This window comes from Larus michahellis, chromosome 12, assembly GCF_964199755.1.
Source record: "Larus michahellis chromosome 12, bLarMic1.1, whole genome shotgun sequence".
Taxonomy (NCBI): domain Eukaryota; kingdom Metazoa; phylum Chordata; class Aves; order Charadriiformes; family Laridae; genus Larus; species Larus michahellis.
The window spans coordinates 600099-618379 of NC_133907.1; the positions used below are offsets into that span (position 1 = coordinate 600099).

Here is an 18281-nt window from a genome sequence, read left to right on the forward strand (position 1 = left end):
ACACACTGGGGAAATCGCTTCAAAAATGCAGCAAAAGTCAAGACAATTTTAATTCTATGTAAAAGTCTTTGCCCTGTGCTTCTGTGCAAGTCAGAGCAGAATGGGATGTTTCTAAGCTTTATATATAAAAGTTGTGCAGTTTATTTTTAACCAAAATTCGAAAACAAGATGCAAGTGTATTTAGATGTCTTCTATGCTTCAATCTAAATTTAATTTGTTGTAGTCTTTTGTACAGTTTTTAGTGCTCTAAGGTTCACATTAGCAAAGTGGTATACATATGAATTCCTCCTTAGTTGACTAAAATTTGTCAGAAAACTGAAGCCATCTTGTATTTTGACAGTTGTTTTCAGATAAACTAGTTCTTTGGTAACAGGCACATTTTAAAGAGGAACTATGGATGATGCTTTCAGAATTGCATATGCAAAAATTTTACTGTATTTGATACGGAGTCACCACAGCAGGACATGAAAATAGGTCAGCCATACATCTTCTGTCACCATGGATGTGTGCCTGCATATACTTTCCTGGGTGTGTATTTAACTTGAAGAACTATGAAATCAGAATTCTCTTTCTCGCAAGTACTTGCTTTATAAACAACAAAATTGGGTGTCAAAAACCTAGTGCATTTTCGTTCACAATGTGTTCTTTTCTGTGCTGTTAGAACTGGCGTAGAACCGGCACTTGCTATTTATAATTTCATTAATGTATTTTACCAGGAGCTCAGAGTTGGAAGATTATTCTTTATTTAAAAGGCATTTTGCATCAGCAGATAAAGGGTTTTGATTAGATGATAGCGAAATGGTGATTCTGAATAAGTAGCACTAGTCAAATTGCAGTCACCCTACAAATGTTGCTGTACGTTTTGAAAGAAGCAAAATGGAAAGCAACCACAGCGTGTGCATAGCCAATTGATGTGACTGCTGTAAAAGGTGGCTCCTTAGAGAATAAATGTAATAACTGTTCTGCATGAGACATTTTTACAAAGTTACATGCTGTGACTATCCTAATGGATACCCACCGCAGTCCTAAGTTTATGCAGAAATTACTGTCTCCAGTTCCTGTTCTTGGCTACTCTGTCAGCCTGAAGTAACTTCAATTCTGAGATCGTTTGCCTTACAAAACAGAGGTAGATTATTTTTTTTCTTTTCAGAGACCTACGGCTCCCCATTCACACACATCATTTCCCCTTTTGGTGAAGGATTCATTGTGGTTTCTTCCGCATTCTACAAAGTACCAAAGTGACAAACACTAGTCTAACATAGTCATTGGCAACCAGACCAGAAATCTCTGCTCCCGTGTGAAGCCCAACTCAGGTCACTTCTTGAGTTAGGTTCCTAAATGACTTGTATTTAGTTCCCCTTGAAACCATGAGTGTCAGCGTAGCAAGACAGATAAGGCCCACTTACAGACTATTACCTTCTTCCTGACTCCCGTGGTTTTCACATCCCATCAAATTGTTATTTAACTAGTTGAAAACGTGTCAAACCATTTCATAGGACCACAGTGTAATAAATTTAGCTGTACTGGAAAATGATACCGTTGTGCTGTGAAACTGATCAGTTTGCCAGTGAACAAAATATTGCCCCTTCAGTCTGCTCTATCATACAAGGAAAAGACCAGCAGCATTGAGAAATAAATTCAAAACAAAACCAGAAACTTTGTGAAAATAACACAGATCTGATTCATGCTGCACCAGTGAAACAAAACACTGGAAAGGGTCATTATTTTGTTGGATGAATTTGAGATAATTTTGACTGTAGGGTTTCAGGCTGCTCACGCACATCTCAAGACTTGCTCTGTTACAGGAAGAACAGTTCAAAGAGATTAAAAGAGTGCTCTTTCCTGTATGCCTCAGTGGTGGATTTGTTTCCAACTGGAAATTCTCTGATATAACCTGAAGAGTACCACAGGGCAGCTTTTCATCTTAGTGCAGAAAGGCGTAGTGTTGGCACCTTTGAAGGAAGATACACTTACCAGTCTGAGCACTGGGTTTTTCAGGGTCCCAGGCTTACCGCCCAGGATGGTGGCAAGCCACTGGACATCTAGCACAAGGCTTGCAGAGAAACTGGAGGTTGTGTTCAGGGCGATTGTTCTGAAGCATCTGCATTTTCCTCTGCACCATCCACAAACTGCCATGGCTTCAGATGGCCACCACGCAACGCTGTAGCGTATGGACAGCATTTCAGCATTTAGGGAGGCGGCTCACCAGATGTTCAGAGAAGAAGGATGAGATGGGGTCAGACCATCTGGTAAGTATAGAAGTAAACATAGCGGGTTAATTTAATTCCTTATCATTTAAGCAAATGCAGCTGTATTTACTATAACATGCAAAATTCTGGCTGGACACGAGGCAACATACTCTTCAGAACACCACCACTTCAAAAGGTTGTAAAGCAGGTTAGCAGTACGCATCGTTACGTCTGATCCCCAGTGTAAGATTTTTCCAACCTTTAACGCTTTAGTTATTCTTAAATCAGCACATTGATCTCAAAAGTAACATTACACAGCCTTAGTAAACCTTCTAAAAATACAAAAAGTTCACTGTTTTAGCAACAGCACAGGAAATTATAGATCAAAGGCTGGTTGATACTTCTTGGTGCTTTTTTTTTCGTTTTCAAGAAACAAGAGCATATGAAAAATCTGAGTTTAGAATAAGCACGCTTCCTACTCCTTGTAAATGCATAATAGAGGTTACATTTTATTGAAGAGATGTGCTAGGTGCATTATAGTACAATACATTAAAATACCTTTTTTAGAGAGTATCTCTGAGGATAATTACCTGTCGTATCTTTTATAGAATTTAAGTTTATTACTCCTGACTTGTGTCAGTAACAAAGCTCAGGATTTTAAGGATAGGTAAGAAAAAGGTAACCTTGTTTCACACACGAGTGGTGCATTTCTTTTTTCATTTCAGTAAATATTAAGTTCCTAATTTCCCAGTAACAAACTAAACCAACTCTGTCCAAGTTTTTCCTCATTTCTCCACAATTTAAAATTATCCATAATAAATAAATAAATAAATTTCAAATACTAGGTTTACTTTTAAAAATAAGCAACATAAAGATATTACAAATGTAAGCCGATGCTGCCAGAGGCAGAGGGCTAAAATGGCAGATGGTTCGAAATTCCTTTCAGTCCTACTTTCCTATGTCTCTGTAAGGCCCGGAAGACAGCAGCATCCCAGGGTTCCTTATGTGTCCCTCAGGCATTTTCAGTGTCGCACTAGAAACCATATTGAAGCATGTCTAAAGCCCTATGGCACGCAGACCGATGAATGCTTGGATGCCCATCCAAACTTTAGATCAGACACAGGCAAAAATTGCATTTACCCAACTGAAGTTGCTAAGGCTGGCTCTGAATTCACCCTAAGTCAAAGGATCTTAAATCTATTGCCATTCCATGGCCATTGTAAATTATTGCAATAATGAGGCAAGCTACTGTTTTAGGGATTTTCAAGTTTGCATGTATTCATTTAATTGTTTTGGAATGGAGAGAAGGGATTACATCAGTAGAACTGTAGTCCAGGAAGTGAATGATAATAACGGAGATGCAGTTTTACCATTTTTATTGTGAGGCAGCTCACCAGGTTTCTGTTCCAAGTTCTACTGTTTCTATATCATGTGACAACCTTATGCATCCTGATAGAGGTGCGGTGCAGTCACACACCTATATTGAAATCTGGCAGAAATTTTGAAGTGATTAGTCAGTACAAGGTGTTTTCATTAATGTAAATTACACCTTATGGTTGCGGGTTGTGTGTGTTGCCCAAGTTTGACTCAACTTTGAATTTGGCCGTTTCCCTCGTATTTTCCCCCTCTGTGCTTTATCTGCTTCACTAAAGAAGCAGTGATTGAAATAAACCCGAGAACTTCAAAGCACAAAAATAGATGCAACCATGAAGAAATAAACAGAACAGAAAGAATCTTCATTCCCCGCCAAGTCCATCCTTTTCAGTTAGGTAGCTCTGCTGACACCAGCTTCTCTGGGTGCAACTGACCGCGCGATCAGACCTTGCAGGTACCAGACTGGAACGAAACGTGGCTGGGCAGGACTCTTGTTAAGTAATGTTTTTAACAGCTCTGATAAAAGCATTATTTGCCATTCTAATGTAAGGAGTGTAGAAGTGGCCATTTTCTCTCTCTGCTTCCTTGGTAAAGCCTCTTTATTTGATCCTTTTTCTGTGTCTGCTTTCCAGAAAGATCATCGCTGTAAAGAACAGCCTTGCACCAAAACAAGACATGGCAGCCCTCACCCCCCCACCCTTGCGCATACACGCTTCTGTCTCCTGCTTTTTCTGAACGATGCCTCCAGGCTGCCGTGTGACACCCACTATTCGTTCTGCGGAGAGCGGCGCGCAGCCCTCTGCTCCAGCCTGACCCAGACCTGACAATGCCTTCTCGCATCTCGCAGCCTGAAAACAGCCCCCCCATCTCCTCCCTAAGTGAGAGACGGCTAATGCTTTTATTCCACACCGGGGAGCAACACGAACCCAGCTATGCAAGTGAATCTTTTTTGCTTGCTGACACGCGTCAGACACAACAATCTCATCCTTAAAAGCTGGAGCAAAAACAAAAACAAAGCAAGAGTCCAAAAAAACCCTAGTGAGCTACAGTCCTTGTCTGGAAAAATCAAGCAGCCATTCTGCTCTTATTGCCAGAACACAGTCAGGTTCTTTGTTTAAATGAAAGCTGTAGTAATTTCTTGTACTCCCCATCACGTGCGTTACAGCTTCCATCTTAGAGTTGTACTTGCTTAATGAACAAAACCCAGGTATCTACAGTCTCTTAGCAGAAGCCAAGATACAGCTCGCAGGCTGGAGAGAAAGCACAGAGGGACACTTTACTGTTCACTTGGGCAGAGAGACATTGTCCCCCACCTCATTTCCTTCCTGGCTGCAGTGACAGGCAAAGCTGGGAGCTCCCTGTGGCAACACATCCTTAGGGGCAACAAAACAGCCCTTTCTTGCTTAGGCACGAGTCCTGAGAAGTCAGGCTGGCTGCGCTGCTGCCGTCGCAGGAAAAGTTGGGGCGTGTGAGGAGTGGCACTGCTGGGTGAGGGGCTGCTAGGAGGGGGAACTCTGACAGCCCCTGCTCTTTCCTGCAGCGCAGAGCACCGGGGGATGGGCCCTGAATCTTTAAGGTAGGAAAATTCACTTTAGCCTACCCTTCTGGGGGGTCTTGAGCCAGCTTTGAGCAGGTCACAGAGCCAGGATAAAGGGAGCACATTGCAGTGCAAACTAGACAAAAACTTGGCTCTCAAGGAGCACTGCTGATGTTTTTGTTGTCCTAGAAGCTGTCCTTAATGATTTCAGTTACTTGTATGCAAATGAGAAAAATTTCACCAGCTCTCACCATAGTTTTGACCAAAACAGGTTTTTCACTGTGCTTGTTCATCCTTTTGTTTGATTAATGTAGGAGTGCTGAGAAAATAAGCATTTTAATGGGATAGCCACCAGCAATGGACAGCTTGAGACTAACTCCTTCACCTTAGGTCAGTGCTCTTTAACTTGAGAGGGAACGGTCGTCTTCATACTCAGCAAATCACAATTAAAATGTCTCTCACGCATTTGTGCAGTATTTTACACTTACAGGACTCAAGAAGGAGAAAGGATTGCCTAAATCTGCTTTTAATTCTCCTGTCATTTGCGCTGCTGGAGTCATTGCTAATCAGTCATTAACTGTCGATAGTGACAGGCGTTACCAGGCTGGTTCTGCTCACGCTGGTTTCTGCGCTCTTGCGTGCACCTATTGGCTCGCTGGTTCGGCTGGACTTAATAATCTGTTCAGGTTTTGAGGAACACAGAAGACACCAAATTACATAAATACTGCAATTATTTGGAATGTATTTTATATTCATTTCATGTGTGTATGGGGCAGTGTTTGCTAGAGTTGTTTTGGAGCTGAATAATGCACATGCAGATAATAGTCATGGATGTGATAAAAACATCCGAATATGAGAAAGGGTCCTCAAACCTAATGAGCCACATCTCTTTCTGTTTTGAAGAAGGGCTCTGTAGCGATGATTTTCACATTTTTTAATGTGAAAAAGTAGATAAATACACACTGTTGCCTTGTAAGCCTCTGCCTGCCTCCTGAATGGTCCCTATAGGGCCAGGTGACAGCCAGTTTGCAGAGTTCGTGCTATACCTCAGGTTCCAAAAGGTTGTTTTGTTCACTTGGTCTCACCTAAACCTGGTGGGTTTTGGACATCTGACATAAAATATATCAGACCTACTGTCTGGCAGCACTTGACTGGATTGTGAACCTCCCCCAGTCTGTACTGCTAAGAAATGGTTCTGAACGTAGACTTCAGCTGACTCCCGGATCCTCTAATCAACTTGCCACGTGAGGCACACTCATATCTGTCCGAAATGCAGAGAACAGATTTACAGCCATATTCAATCAAAAATGCTCCTTAAAGTAAACACAGACAACAGTTGAGCCAGGGCCTGCAGAGCCAGCACAGCATAAAAGAAGAGGAAGCCAGTAAGAGTAGAGTGCAGGGCAGGATATGCTGCTGTAGGAAAGGCCCACAAATGGATGAAATAAAGAGTTACGAAATAAGTTCTTTGTAATACAGTGAGACACCAGAAAATATTAAAGCTTTTAAGACTGTAGTTCCAGCTCAGCTCTTTCACACCATCAATAAAACAAGCAAGCTTCACTTTATCTCCTGATGAGTACAGACTTCTCTATAAAATTGCAGCTTTATTATGCATAATTCAGTTTCATCAACTGCTTTTCTTTATTGTCCCTTCTAATTATGGACCCATGTACTTAGTATTTTTTAGAATATATAAATTATGCCCAAAGAACTGCACAGAAGTACATACACGCTTCCTGTTTAAGGAGAATGGAAATATCAGTCAGGCCAATCAGGAATCCTTTACGCCCCTGTCCCATTCTGGATTTGGAGGTGTTTGTACAGATTCAGAAACCACCTCTGAACCTCTCTTTGATTGTTACAAGGGCATTAATTAGCTGTATTCCATAACACATCACAACACTTTTAAGTGGTTTTTATTTCTGAAAAATAAGGCCAGATGCACAAAAGGTTTTGTGATTCTAACAGCCTATTGATGACAACACAGTAACTCATTTTGTTGCTTGATTGTGGCACAGAGAGACTAAAGTCAGAAAATGTTTGATATTTCACAGGGATTAATTTTAAACTTCTCTGATGATGATTCAGGACTGGAATCCAAATTAAGACCTTTGAGTGATACACTATGGTATCCTTGCTTTCTCCAGCAAGCTGCAGAGGGAGCTTGGGCAATAAGGTTTTATCTTTAGACTCCGAAGGTAGTTGTCTGAAATTAGTGTGGATTACCCCTTCAAGGCAAGACGCCTGGGCTGTACAGGAACTTGCTCCTCCTGAGCCCACGTTTACTGTGCTGACCACTCACCCTTCCCTTCAAGAACATCTGCATAGAACAAAAGTAAGCAAGGAAACTTCAAAATGTTTTTTTCAGTACATATCAAATTACCTATGGAATACACTTAATCTCATCTGTACATCAAATCTGCAAGGTGTCAAGATAGCACGTAGTCCAGAGGCATTCACATACATGCCTGCAAGTCTCTCTTCTCCCAGAGGAGAGAGAGATTTGACAGGCCACTGCAATGGATGGTATATTTGTTTATGGTATTGATTTATTAATTTGTTACACGCTAATCATTAATCAGCATCTGGTGCACAGACAGTACAAGAGGTCAGACAATCAGCCATGCAGTTTGTTACCCACTGGCCTGACATCTCTTCTCCAGAACTTCACAGAGAAGCTTGACTTTGTTCAAACACCAAGCAGGCAGATGAATTGAACGTCAAGCCCAGGAGGGGCTTTAGTTTCATAAACTAAATGCCAACACTGTTTTGCAGTCCTTGGGTTGAGCCCAGCCATGAAAGCACTCCTAACTAGATGAGAGAGAGCTTGCCTCACGTCCCTAAGGTCAGAATTTGGGTAAACATATGCAGAACATGTTTGGCTCATTACACATGTGCATATTAAATCTACATTCGTCAGCAAGGGAACAGAAAGACAATATATAGTAAAGATAGTGGAACTGGACTTCAAAGATCAGGATGCAATTCCACAGATTCCCAGGGTGACTTGGGCCACAACAGTCATCCTCCCCTGCTTCAGTTCCCATCTGTAAAAAGCAAAATAACCATCCTTCATTTTTACTTCATCCATCTTCGCAATTTAGACTCGGTTCTTTGTAGTGGTGTCTCTTTCTTAAAATGCATCCAGCTCCCAGCACACGATGCCCTCCTCAGAACAGCCTTATGGATATGTATGAAAAAAAAAAATCCTTATAAAATATCCACTGATGAGACAAGACCACCAGCACAACAATGCAGTGAACAGCTGTAATCTGTGGGAGGATTATTTCTCTTTGCCATAAATGCCATCTATTTTTCAAGACACACAAGTTATTCCCATTCATAGATCAGTGAACTCAATATCTGCAGACAACTTCCTTCCAACCAGTACATTTTTCAAAGGCTCACAGTAGATTGTGACATTAAAAAGAAGGTGTCACATCTTAATGACAAATAGTAGTACCAGCCTGCTTCATTAACATAATTTGTTTCTTCGTTGGATATTTTATCCCAGATGAGCTGCTTTTCATCCATATCTTCCAGGGGAAAAAATATGCATTCTGACGTACAATGCTGATGTGCCCTCTGCGACGACCTCTTATCTCTAACTTTTAATTCTCACCTCCCATTCTCTTCAGTGCATGAAATGAGCTCCAGCAGCAGCTATTGGTCAAGAGTCTCACACGTTGGATACCTGCCAAGGCTTTTGGGGTGTTTAGCACAGACAAAAAGTCTATTCCTATGACACACACATTTAAATTTAGCACTAAACTGGTGGGGAAAAAAAAAGAGAAAAATATGTAAAATGTCACTTTCTGACAAGCAGAAAATTAGAATTCATTCCCCCGAGAATTAAATGGACTTTTCTGCTTCCAGTCACTAACTATGACAAGGTTAACATTTTTCAGGCTAACGACTAAGGACATTAAGTGTGCATGTGAATAAGAAATAAAATTACTAGAGGGTATTAGCTAAAGTGTGTGACAACAGCCCAAACTAGCAACAAAACTCCAAGGATGCAGATTCTAAGACTGACCATTTGCTGTGGAGAACCAATGGGTAACAGAAACATGGGGTACGAGTACGTGGAGATCATCGTTCTTTCGTTGTTACTATTGCGACAACATAAGCAATCACCGGAACAGACACATCTCTGGGTGAGGGCAGAGTGCATCCCAGAGCACATCCTGCATGGGTCCAGCATCCCAGGCACGACACTGAACTGGGCAGATGTTAACCAGGGGCCACAAAAGCCTGAGGAGACTCAGAAAAGGAAGAATTCCAAGGGCATCTCTTATTTCCCCAAGGATTCTTTCACCGCTCTTCATTTATGACTCAATTCTGATACGGCATAAGGATTAGGGTATGAGATCAAGTTATCATTTGTGACTTGCCTTAGCTTCTGTCCTTCCCGGTCCAGTTTTCCCTGTAGTTCCTCACTGCCTTACTCAACTATGACAAGCATAACACATGCAGCTATGGCTTCTAGACATTAATGAATGAATGAAACATTTAAAAAATGGAAATAGACATTAGAACTAAAAAAGAAGGAAAAAAAAAAGAGAATAAAACAAGTACTTCCAAAGCCATGGAATCTACCTCCAGATTAGTCAACTGGAAAGATTCACCAATTTCTCTTTGCTTTACTGTGGCCCAACAGGGTGCTCATTAGTCCAAAACAATATTTTTTTTATTTTTCTAGTCTAAAGTCAGTGTGATGAACTATTAGGCAGCTCAATTACAGATCATGTTTCCTGTAACATTACAAGCTGGATTCTCTATTCATGTGCAACAAGCAGCCGTGCATCTTATAGCCTCTGAAGGATTTTGGCTTGGTCAAACCAGCATGAAAGGATTCCCGCGTGTTTTTACACCAACAGATAAGGCCTGATTCTGTCCCTCTAATTCACGCTGGCATGGCTATGTTCCCTCCATCTTCCTCTTTGCTTTACTTGCTTTCCTCCCAGAAAGAGGTGCAACTGTATTTGGAGATCTTCAAAGAGAAAGGTCATTTTAAACCCAGCTCTCGTTTACAAGCCGGTTCCTGGATTGACAGCGCTGAACAAGAACGTCTTTAGCAGGGCCAGCCATTTCTCAGCCACGCAGCAAGCGCAGCTGTAGAGCTGAGCTCCGTACGAAGCATCAAGACAGCTGTTCACCCTAGACGAGACTTCCCCCAGTGCTGCATGTGCCCTTTCGCCATGCTCTGATCTGTATTCCACACTGCTCCCGCTCTGGCTGGAGTCTGATTGCTTTTGGTCCCCGGCCGCATTACCTCACCCTTCCCTACAATTAACTGCCTAAGCCACATATCTGCCTGTAATCCTGATAAATCCAAATAATTTTGAATGAGTTTGTTTTGTTCCTCTGCCCCCTATCCTCCCACCCCTCCAACTTCTTCAGCCTTATTTTATGTCATCAGCATATTTAAAGCACTTTCGAAATTACATTCTGCTCAAGGTCACTGCACTAAATTTAATTTTTTCCCCCCATACAGCATATCAATGCTTTAACTCCCATCAGATTTATTTATACTGTTTATTATCACCGACCAATCCAATCAATACAAGCTGGAATTCAAACACACACACACATTTTAATTATGCATACAAATACTCATCAAGAGATGTAAAACAACTGCTACGGTCCAGATCATTCCTCTAACATACAACCAGTTTATAGGTAAAGGAGGCTCACAGCGATGAATTTTTACACCTTGACTTTTGGTTGACCCAGTGGTTGTTTGGTTACTGGAAACTAAAGGAATTGAAATAGCATCACAGATTCCGCGGAAGAGGCTTGGGCAAGGGATCGCTGCGTTTCTTATCCCAAGCCAGTAGGACCACATTTTAAGATGGGCTTTCTGAGTTGACGGTTCCTTTATTAGCTTCTGTACACACAGGAATTCTGGCAAAACACCATCAAACCATACCAGACAATCATGTCAAGCAAACGTTGCAAACAGAACAGCATATGGAGAAATGGAACTTGAAGGAAAACCAAAGCACTAACCTCAGTTGCAGCCTAGGTTGGGCATTAAACCAACCTAAACGGGATGCTGGAAGCACAGTAGAAAGTGAATAGCTTTTGGCTTCCCTCGGCAAACCGCTATCCATTCTAAACGTCAGTGGTCAGCGTGATCCTCAGACATGGCTCACAACCGGCTTCCGGTTGTCTTTGAACACGGTTGGTGGTTACAACTCAAGGAGCACTGCAAATTCAAAAAATGAAGGCAGAGAAAGCATACACACACGGGTTCTGCTACAGACAGAGACAGACCATGCACACTGGACTGGAGCCTTCAGGGATTTGAGGCACAAAGACTGATTAATAAGAAAATTTCAGCAGAGTGCATGAAGTTTGGGAAAAAAGGGAGTATGTTCTGTACAAAAATATTTTGCGCCCGCTTAGTTAACTTCAATGCTAACAGCAGTCTATCATGCCAAGTAAAATGCAAAATGGGAGACCAGTGTCCCCCATCATCAATTTGGGGATGTCCAGGACTAGAAGGCAGATCCCCGCACAGCTGTCACCTTCATAATTACATTCCCCAGCTGATCTGCAGCGCTTTCCATTTCTCTGTCCTTTGCTACCTCCTTATTGCTCTTCCTGCTCTATCCTCTCCCTAGCGTAGATCCTTTGCAACCACCTTTTCTAAGCGATCACCCTCTCTTCTAATCACTCTACTGAAAAAGTTGATTCTGTTTTTCCTTACGGATACAGGGGCTTCTGTCACACCAGAGCTGCCCTGGTTCCTGCCATACAGAGGCATGGCCTGGGGTGTCGGGATCTGATCACGGCTTCTCTGAACTCCTCGTGACTTTGATAGCCTCAAACTTCAGCCTTGCATCTTCTCTGGCCTATAGTTATGTGGGTTCCAGGAGTCTCTTTGAAATTTTGTTTTAATATTTCACGATTTATGCGCAGAGAATATTTTGGCTTCTCTGTTAATACATTTCTGCTTGGTAACTCCCAGTTTGAATGCTGATTGTGTTTTGCATAAAATTAACTAAATTGCAGCCCTTCTGTTTCATTGGTACTTTTTGTCTGCTTCCGTCATGAACAATGTCGAGGAGATTGCAAGCTGACTACAATTCTTTTTCCTAAGCAAGAGGAAAACAACATCTAAGAGCCCAATCAGTACAAGTTTCCTGATATCTCTTGGGTTTTATAAGCTATATTGTACTCTGGCATTTAACGATATCTGTTCATTTGATTCACTTTAAGAAATGAATGCAGTGATTGCCACAGTGTTCTGCACTGCTGTTGTCCATTGATAAATATGGAACAGGTAAAACAACAAGCCTGCCCTTTTTTTCTATTTAAAAATTCACTGAGCTAACAAGTTATTCGTGCAATGCCAAAGTAATGACGGGTCTTTGCTCTCAAGTTTCAATATTCATTTTCCACAGGGAGGTCTGCTGTAGGCTGTATCTCACAAGTACGGTAAGATCAATAGTGGCATTATGCTTCCAGGAGTGTTGATAAAACACATGAGCACAAAACTGTACTCAGGTGTTGCCCAAGCCTGGAGGGGCCCATAACCCCACAGGTATGGAAGTTCTATCAATAAATGACACATTTTAAAAGAAATTGCATCTCTGTCTATGTTGAAAGAAACTTTATACCAAAGAAGTTTCCAGAACTATGAGCTGGGAGCAGAGGGAGAGACTCGTCGGCTCCCTACAGCGAAATGCACATTACCCAGCGAGACGCATCATTCGCCTGCAGGCCTTGGGATATGAAGCAGCAAGACGCCTGGAAATTCATGTTGCAACGAAGCCTCTGCTCCACTTGTACTCCTTTCTAGAAACATCCAGTCACCACTAGGCACGTCCTCGTAGCATCTCACTTTTAGCAACAGTACCAAGCTTTTCTCTTGTGCAGCATCCGTACGGGAGGAGCTTGGAGGGACAGAGTAAACATAAGCAAGTCTGGGGTGTAACTCAAGTGAAACTGGAAACGTTTCTAGAGAAAGGGGAGATGCTTGGGGAACATTTGGCTCATGTTTGAAAGCATGAAAGGTGACAGTTCCGAGACATCGCAGGCTCTCCCTGGCACCAGTCACTGTTTCAGGCTCGCTGAGCCTCCGCTTTCTCAAGGCTCTGGGGAGCGGCAGTCGGCGTGACGGCTGCGAGCAATACTGGGAGTCTGCCCAGGCAAGGGAAGGGGATAAGCTGATAACGATAGGAAAGTGTGATGAATTATTCCTGTGCTTGTCATCTTTATTTAACTTACTGCCTTTTGCATCCAAGGGAACCACAGTCCTTCCAAAAGGGTTGCTTTGGATTTCTTAATATTAGAAGACAGTTGTGACATTTGTCCTGCCCTGGGCATAATTAAACTCAAGGCATTTCTAATGCATTTTCTTCTCCATAATGATCTCCCTGTTTTTTTTATCTGTGGATCCCAAAGTTCATTAACAAGACCTCACTAAAGTCTTCTGATCCTTTCCCTGTGCTGTAACATAAAGAGGAGAAAGAAACGGTTGTAATGCAAGATACACAAGTCTCTTACGTGCTTGTGTTTCCTTTCTTTGAAAAGGTTATTATAGCTTCCCTTTAGAACAGGATTTTGCACACCAGTGCAATAGAGAAACAACATTGACAGGGATTCCTGGTACTATTTAAGACAGAAATCAAATTTTCAAGATATATACGAAGCAGCAGCAGAGCTGAGCACAGATTTCAGGAATCCAGAGGCTCAGTCTCTTCAACAGGCACATTTCTGCCTGAGCCTTGCATCTCGGTCTGCGGTCTCCCTTGGTGTTTACTTCTGGTGCATGCTACAGCACAGCTGCTTACTGTAAGACAGGCAATATTATCTGCTTTGTCTACATCCAGCTTTTATTCCTTGGAATGGAAACTTTAAGCAACAAATACAATGGTGCAACAAATAAAATCAGCATCCAGCAATGCTGCCATCCAGCCCCAACCCTTTTCCAGACCATTGTATCACACAACAGCATACTTAAAGGCGCGCACGTTCGGTTAAGTCTCTTTGCGCCACTCCTCCTCCCTAACAAGAGCTGCAAAACGTATTCTGATTTCTGATCGTATTATCCCAGCAGCTTCTTTCAGTATAAATAGCTTATTTACCTCCCTGACATTTATTGCCTTAGATAAAAAGCAACACTGTCCTCGCATGGTCCGTCCTCTCAGCTGTGCCCTGCTCTCCTGGCCCTCGCAGGAAGGGGAGCTCTCTCCTCTCCTGGTTAATGCAGGGCTCTCTGCTGGCTTCAGTTCACCTTTCTCGCCTAACCAGAACAGCAGGCATTGATCCAGGCCTTGTCTCACCCAGACATTAATTCTCTTCTAATTTGTCCTGATACAGTTTTGGACTGGTGTGCAAAAATCCACTTGCCAGCTGCAACACAATTGGTGACTTCTGTTTTTTTCCAAAGGATGAGTCTCCAGCTTCCAGCAAAAAAATCCTTGATACTAATACTTGTCCCTAACTACATAATCACATACTACATAATTTCCTGCCATTCTGGCATCCTTGTGCTGAGGTCACCCAATTCTTTCCATGACATTCGCTGTTCTTTCCCAGAGCCATGCAGCATGCTGCATAATGTCTAAAAGCAATTACAGATCCTCTCCCCTTTTCTGGAAGCTTGGGTGCAGATTAGACAGTCTAGACAGACAATAGGAAGAAAGAATAAAGGATTTCTAAGGACTTTTCTGTATAGATCTGCTTGCAATATTCAACTGCTCAGCAAAATGCCAGAAGCACCTTCTTTTTATATCTCGTCTACTGATCACTTTGATAAAGTTTGTGATCTTCTCATTCTCTTAAGCAGTTATTACACTATATATTTAAGTCACGTAGAATTAATAATCAGCATAAAACCTGTTCGAGTGAACTTTGTTTAAACGATACCTTGAACGTGTCCCCTCAAACCGAAGGAATTCCGCGCTCATTTGTTCAGACTGATGTCACGTGTGTAAGCATTGCCACCTGTCCTCCAGAATCACAGAAACTGCCTTCAGATGTGGTACTTCCCATAACCTGAAGTTCTGGACCTTGCTTTATTACTTGATTAAAATAAGGAACTGAAAGGTAAGAGGTATTTATCATCTTAGATTTGAGAGACTTTAAGTACAAATATCAATTCAGAAGGAATACAGGATTGCTGCCTTTGAAAGTCGCAACTGGATGCAACTGAGAAGATGTGGCTGAAGAAAAGCAAATGGGTTGTTTTTCGTGGGTGATGAATGAGGATGAGAGGACACGCGTGTCCTGCAGCACGTCCCGCCGCGAGCCCTCTCCTGCCGACTGCCCCATCTCCCCACGCCTGCAAATTCAGGCAATTCCAGCCAGCAACTGGGGATTCTCCCTTTAGGCTGCAATCTTTTAAACTCAAGGAAAGGAAAGCAATTGCAACAAAGAAATAAAGCAATCACCCCAAAGCCTTTTCAGTTTACAGAAAAAGCTGAAGGGACGTTCTTCGATGGCACAGAGATTGAGTCTGTGTTTTTCATTTCTCAGTCTCCATTCCTGGTTCACACACGCGGTTCTCAGAACAGCACATCATCCAGTGGAGCGCCCGCGGAAGGCACAACGCCCTGCTTTCAGACCAGGCACCCATCCCTCCCTCCACCCTCAGCGAGGCAGGCAAGTGTTTAGGGGATGCAGCCGCATTTTGAAAGCATTCCAGGTTAGTATTTCAACTTTACTAACATGGAAACTAGGCTTAAGGACTTGCTCCCAGGCAGCTGAGGATTGTGAGCACAGGGAAACAATTCCCTGGACAGACTAAACTATCTGTCTTTGAGCTGGGCAGCCCCATGCCTGGACACCTGTCCTGTCACACTTACCGTGCGTGAGCAACATGCTGCATTTCTGTCTGGGACTATCTGACAAGGAATATACATGGGAACTTTATTCAGATCCCCTTGAATAGTACCCAAGCAAAGGTGTGCCCTATAGAGAGTCCTGCTTTGCAGCCCTTCCTACAAAACTGGGTCTCTGTAACTTGCCTCCATTCGTTTGGTGCACACAAAGCAAAGCTTTGTCATTGGGGCACTCGAGTCAACTCTGTCCGCATCATTAGCCACAATCTCTCCCTTAAGGGATATAAACTAAAGGTATCCAAGTTCACAGCCAGCATCTTTCTGATCCACATTTCACCTCTTCATAAAAGACAACACTGCACCATAGGATGCTGATTTTTATCACATTGTGGATATCGCTACTCCCAGGCATTGATCTGGAACACAAACTTAAGTATTGAGGCCAAAATTCACTAGTTACCTGGATATTTACGTAGCAGTCCTGGTGTCAGTTAAAGAAAAATGCTCGGACACAAGGAAACAAGAACCACTCACGATAGCTGTTTGTAGAGTCTCCTGGCTACGCAGGGGGCTTTGCAAGTAAAAAGGCAGTGGGCCAAGTTCTCAGGAGTGCTCAGTTCCCACTCAGAACCACCTCTTCTCTGGTTAATTGGAAGTTAAGCGCTGAGCTCTTTGGAAAAATGTCTCTTTAAGCAAAGCAATGGAAACCGAGTCCTTAGTAAGCCCTCAGGAAACACACCAGAAGCTCAGCTTCCTTCTACTGATCATAGAGGCATAAAGAGACCACAAGTAGTATTTTTATTTCTAAAGCATGTAAGGAATCTAGGATACTAAGAAACTTTGAAAGCAGATGGACAAGTCCCTTCACCCCATCACTGGCTTCAGGAAATCCCAACCTTCAAAGCCCCGAGCCTTAAAACGGGGGAGACACTAAGCAAGCACTGGGCAATCACGATTAGCCACTTACATGCACATCAACTTTGCCTACGCCCTTCCGCGGCAGACAAACTGCCCTACTTATAAAATAACCCTTAGCTGATCTGCCAGAGGCAATAAAGCCAAAGCCAGTCAGGGCCAGAACTGCATTAAAGATCTGGGGATTTCCAGTCCCCTGAAATACCCATTAAACTGTATCACCCTGGTCTGTTGCCAACTATTAGGGAATTACCCTAGCACGGAGCATTCCAAAGAGAGCTTGCAGACAGGCTCGAGCTCTCCTACAAACCGAATTAACCAAATGGCCAGTCTGGCTAGGGAACAGCGTTATAAATACTTAAGCTACAAATTAAGAGCGTGTTTGAGAGCTGTGCTGTCAAGTAGTTGTCATCTTCACTGCAGCATCACCAGTACGTGAGCTTATTTCATAACTAAAACCTGCAAATCCCACCCAGTGACCTATATTTGAAGTGTGGGTCCCTGGGAACGTTACTGACTGTCCCTTGAAGTCTCCCAGAACAAGGCGAGTCAGTACCTATTTCAGGGCGTAGGACAGACGCCTGCTGCAAGGCCTGGTCCCCCAGGCGGCGGGTGGCAGAGCGCAGGGGTCCCATCCTCCACTGGGACAAACCTTGGTGTGGTCGCAACCTCTGGGCTTGCCGTGGTCAGTCCTCACTGCTCGCGCCAAGGAGCGGCTCGGTCCAATGGCACTGCCGTGACCTTAAGGATGGTCCTTGCAGCGGGGCTTTGCCCTGCAAACCCACACCTGCCAAAAATCATACACAGTCCCGTATGACAAGGCATAGGAAAGGAGGTAATGCCACCTGCGGGCCACAACGCACAATTTTTTTCTGAAGGCAGATGCAGTTTGTTTTAGTCACATCTAATCAGTGGAATTAACCAACCTGTCCAGTGAAGCAATGCTCCAGCCCGCAGCTCGCACACTGGACTGGACATCCTTTGTCCCAGTCACGGGGACAGCGCTGGCTTTGCCGCAGCGGGGCATTGCCATTGCTTTTGCACTGGGGGCTCTCACTTATTGGGAGATGACAACGTCCTCTGCCAGGGACAAACTTTGAGGAGGCCAGGCTCAAGAACCTGGACTGAAGGGAGCACCGCAGACAAGGTGGGATTTCCTCCTCAGCACTCACTTTCGATGATAACAAACGTGACTGACACGTGCCCTTTCATTCAGGGCAATCAAGTGACCTCAGCCGACCCAGAGGACTGTCTATTGTGCAGATTTCTAGGGAAATAAGGCTTATTTAGTTGCAAAACAACAAAAAAACCCGAATGTCAGAGCCACAGAACTTGTGCTCACAATCTCGCGTTTCAGTGGCCAGCCGATAAAGCACTGCACAGGACTGATAAAAACCTACGCATTTCTAGGTAATAATAAGATGGCAATAAATAAATGAGACTCAAAGAGGGAAGTAAAAAAACAGA

At 43.2% G+C, this 18281-nt stretch overlaps 1 protein-coding gene across 21 annotated transcripts in view; it reads right to left on the minus strand.

Annotated features, from left to right (window-relative positions):
* Positions 1–7003: 7003 nt before the first annotated feature.
* LOC141750503 (serine/threonine-protein phosphatase 4 regulatory subunit 1-like) overlaps positions 7004–18281 on the minus strand; it is a 40709-nt gene continuing 29431 nt past the window's right edge. For 10 of the 21 annotated variants that reach the window (XM_074605729.1, XM_074605730.1, XM_074605725.1 and 7 more), the window contains one exon: positions 7004–17601. The gene's annotated coding sequence lies outside the window, so the exon portion shown is untranslated. Of the gene's footprint in view, positions 17602–17740; positions 18082–18281 lie in introns of all 21 variants that reach the window. The other 11 variants (XM_074605726.1, XM_074605722.1, XM_074605709.1 and 8 more) reach the window with 11 other exon arrangements.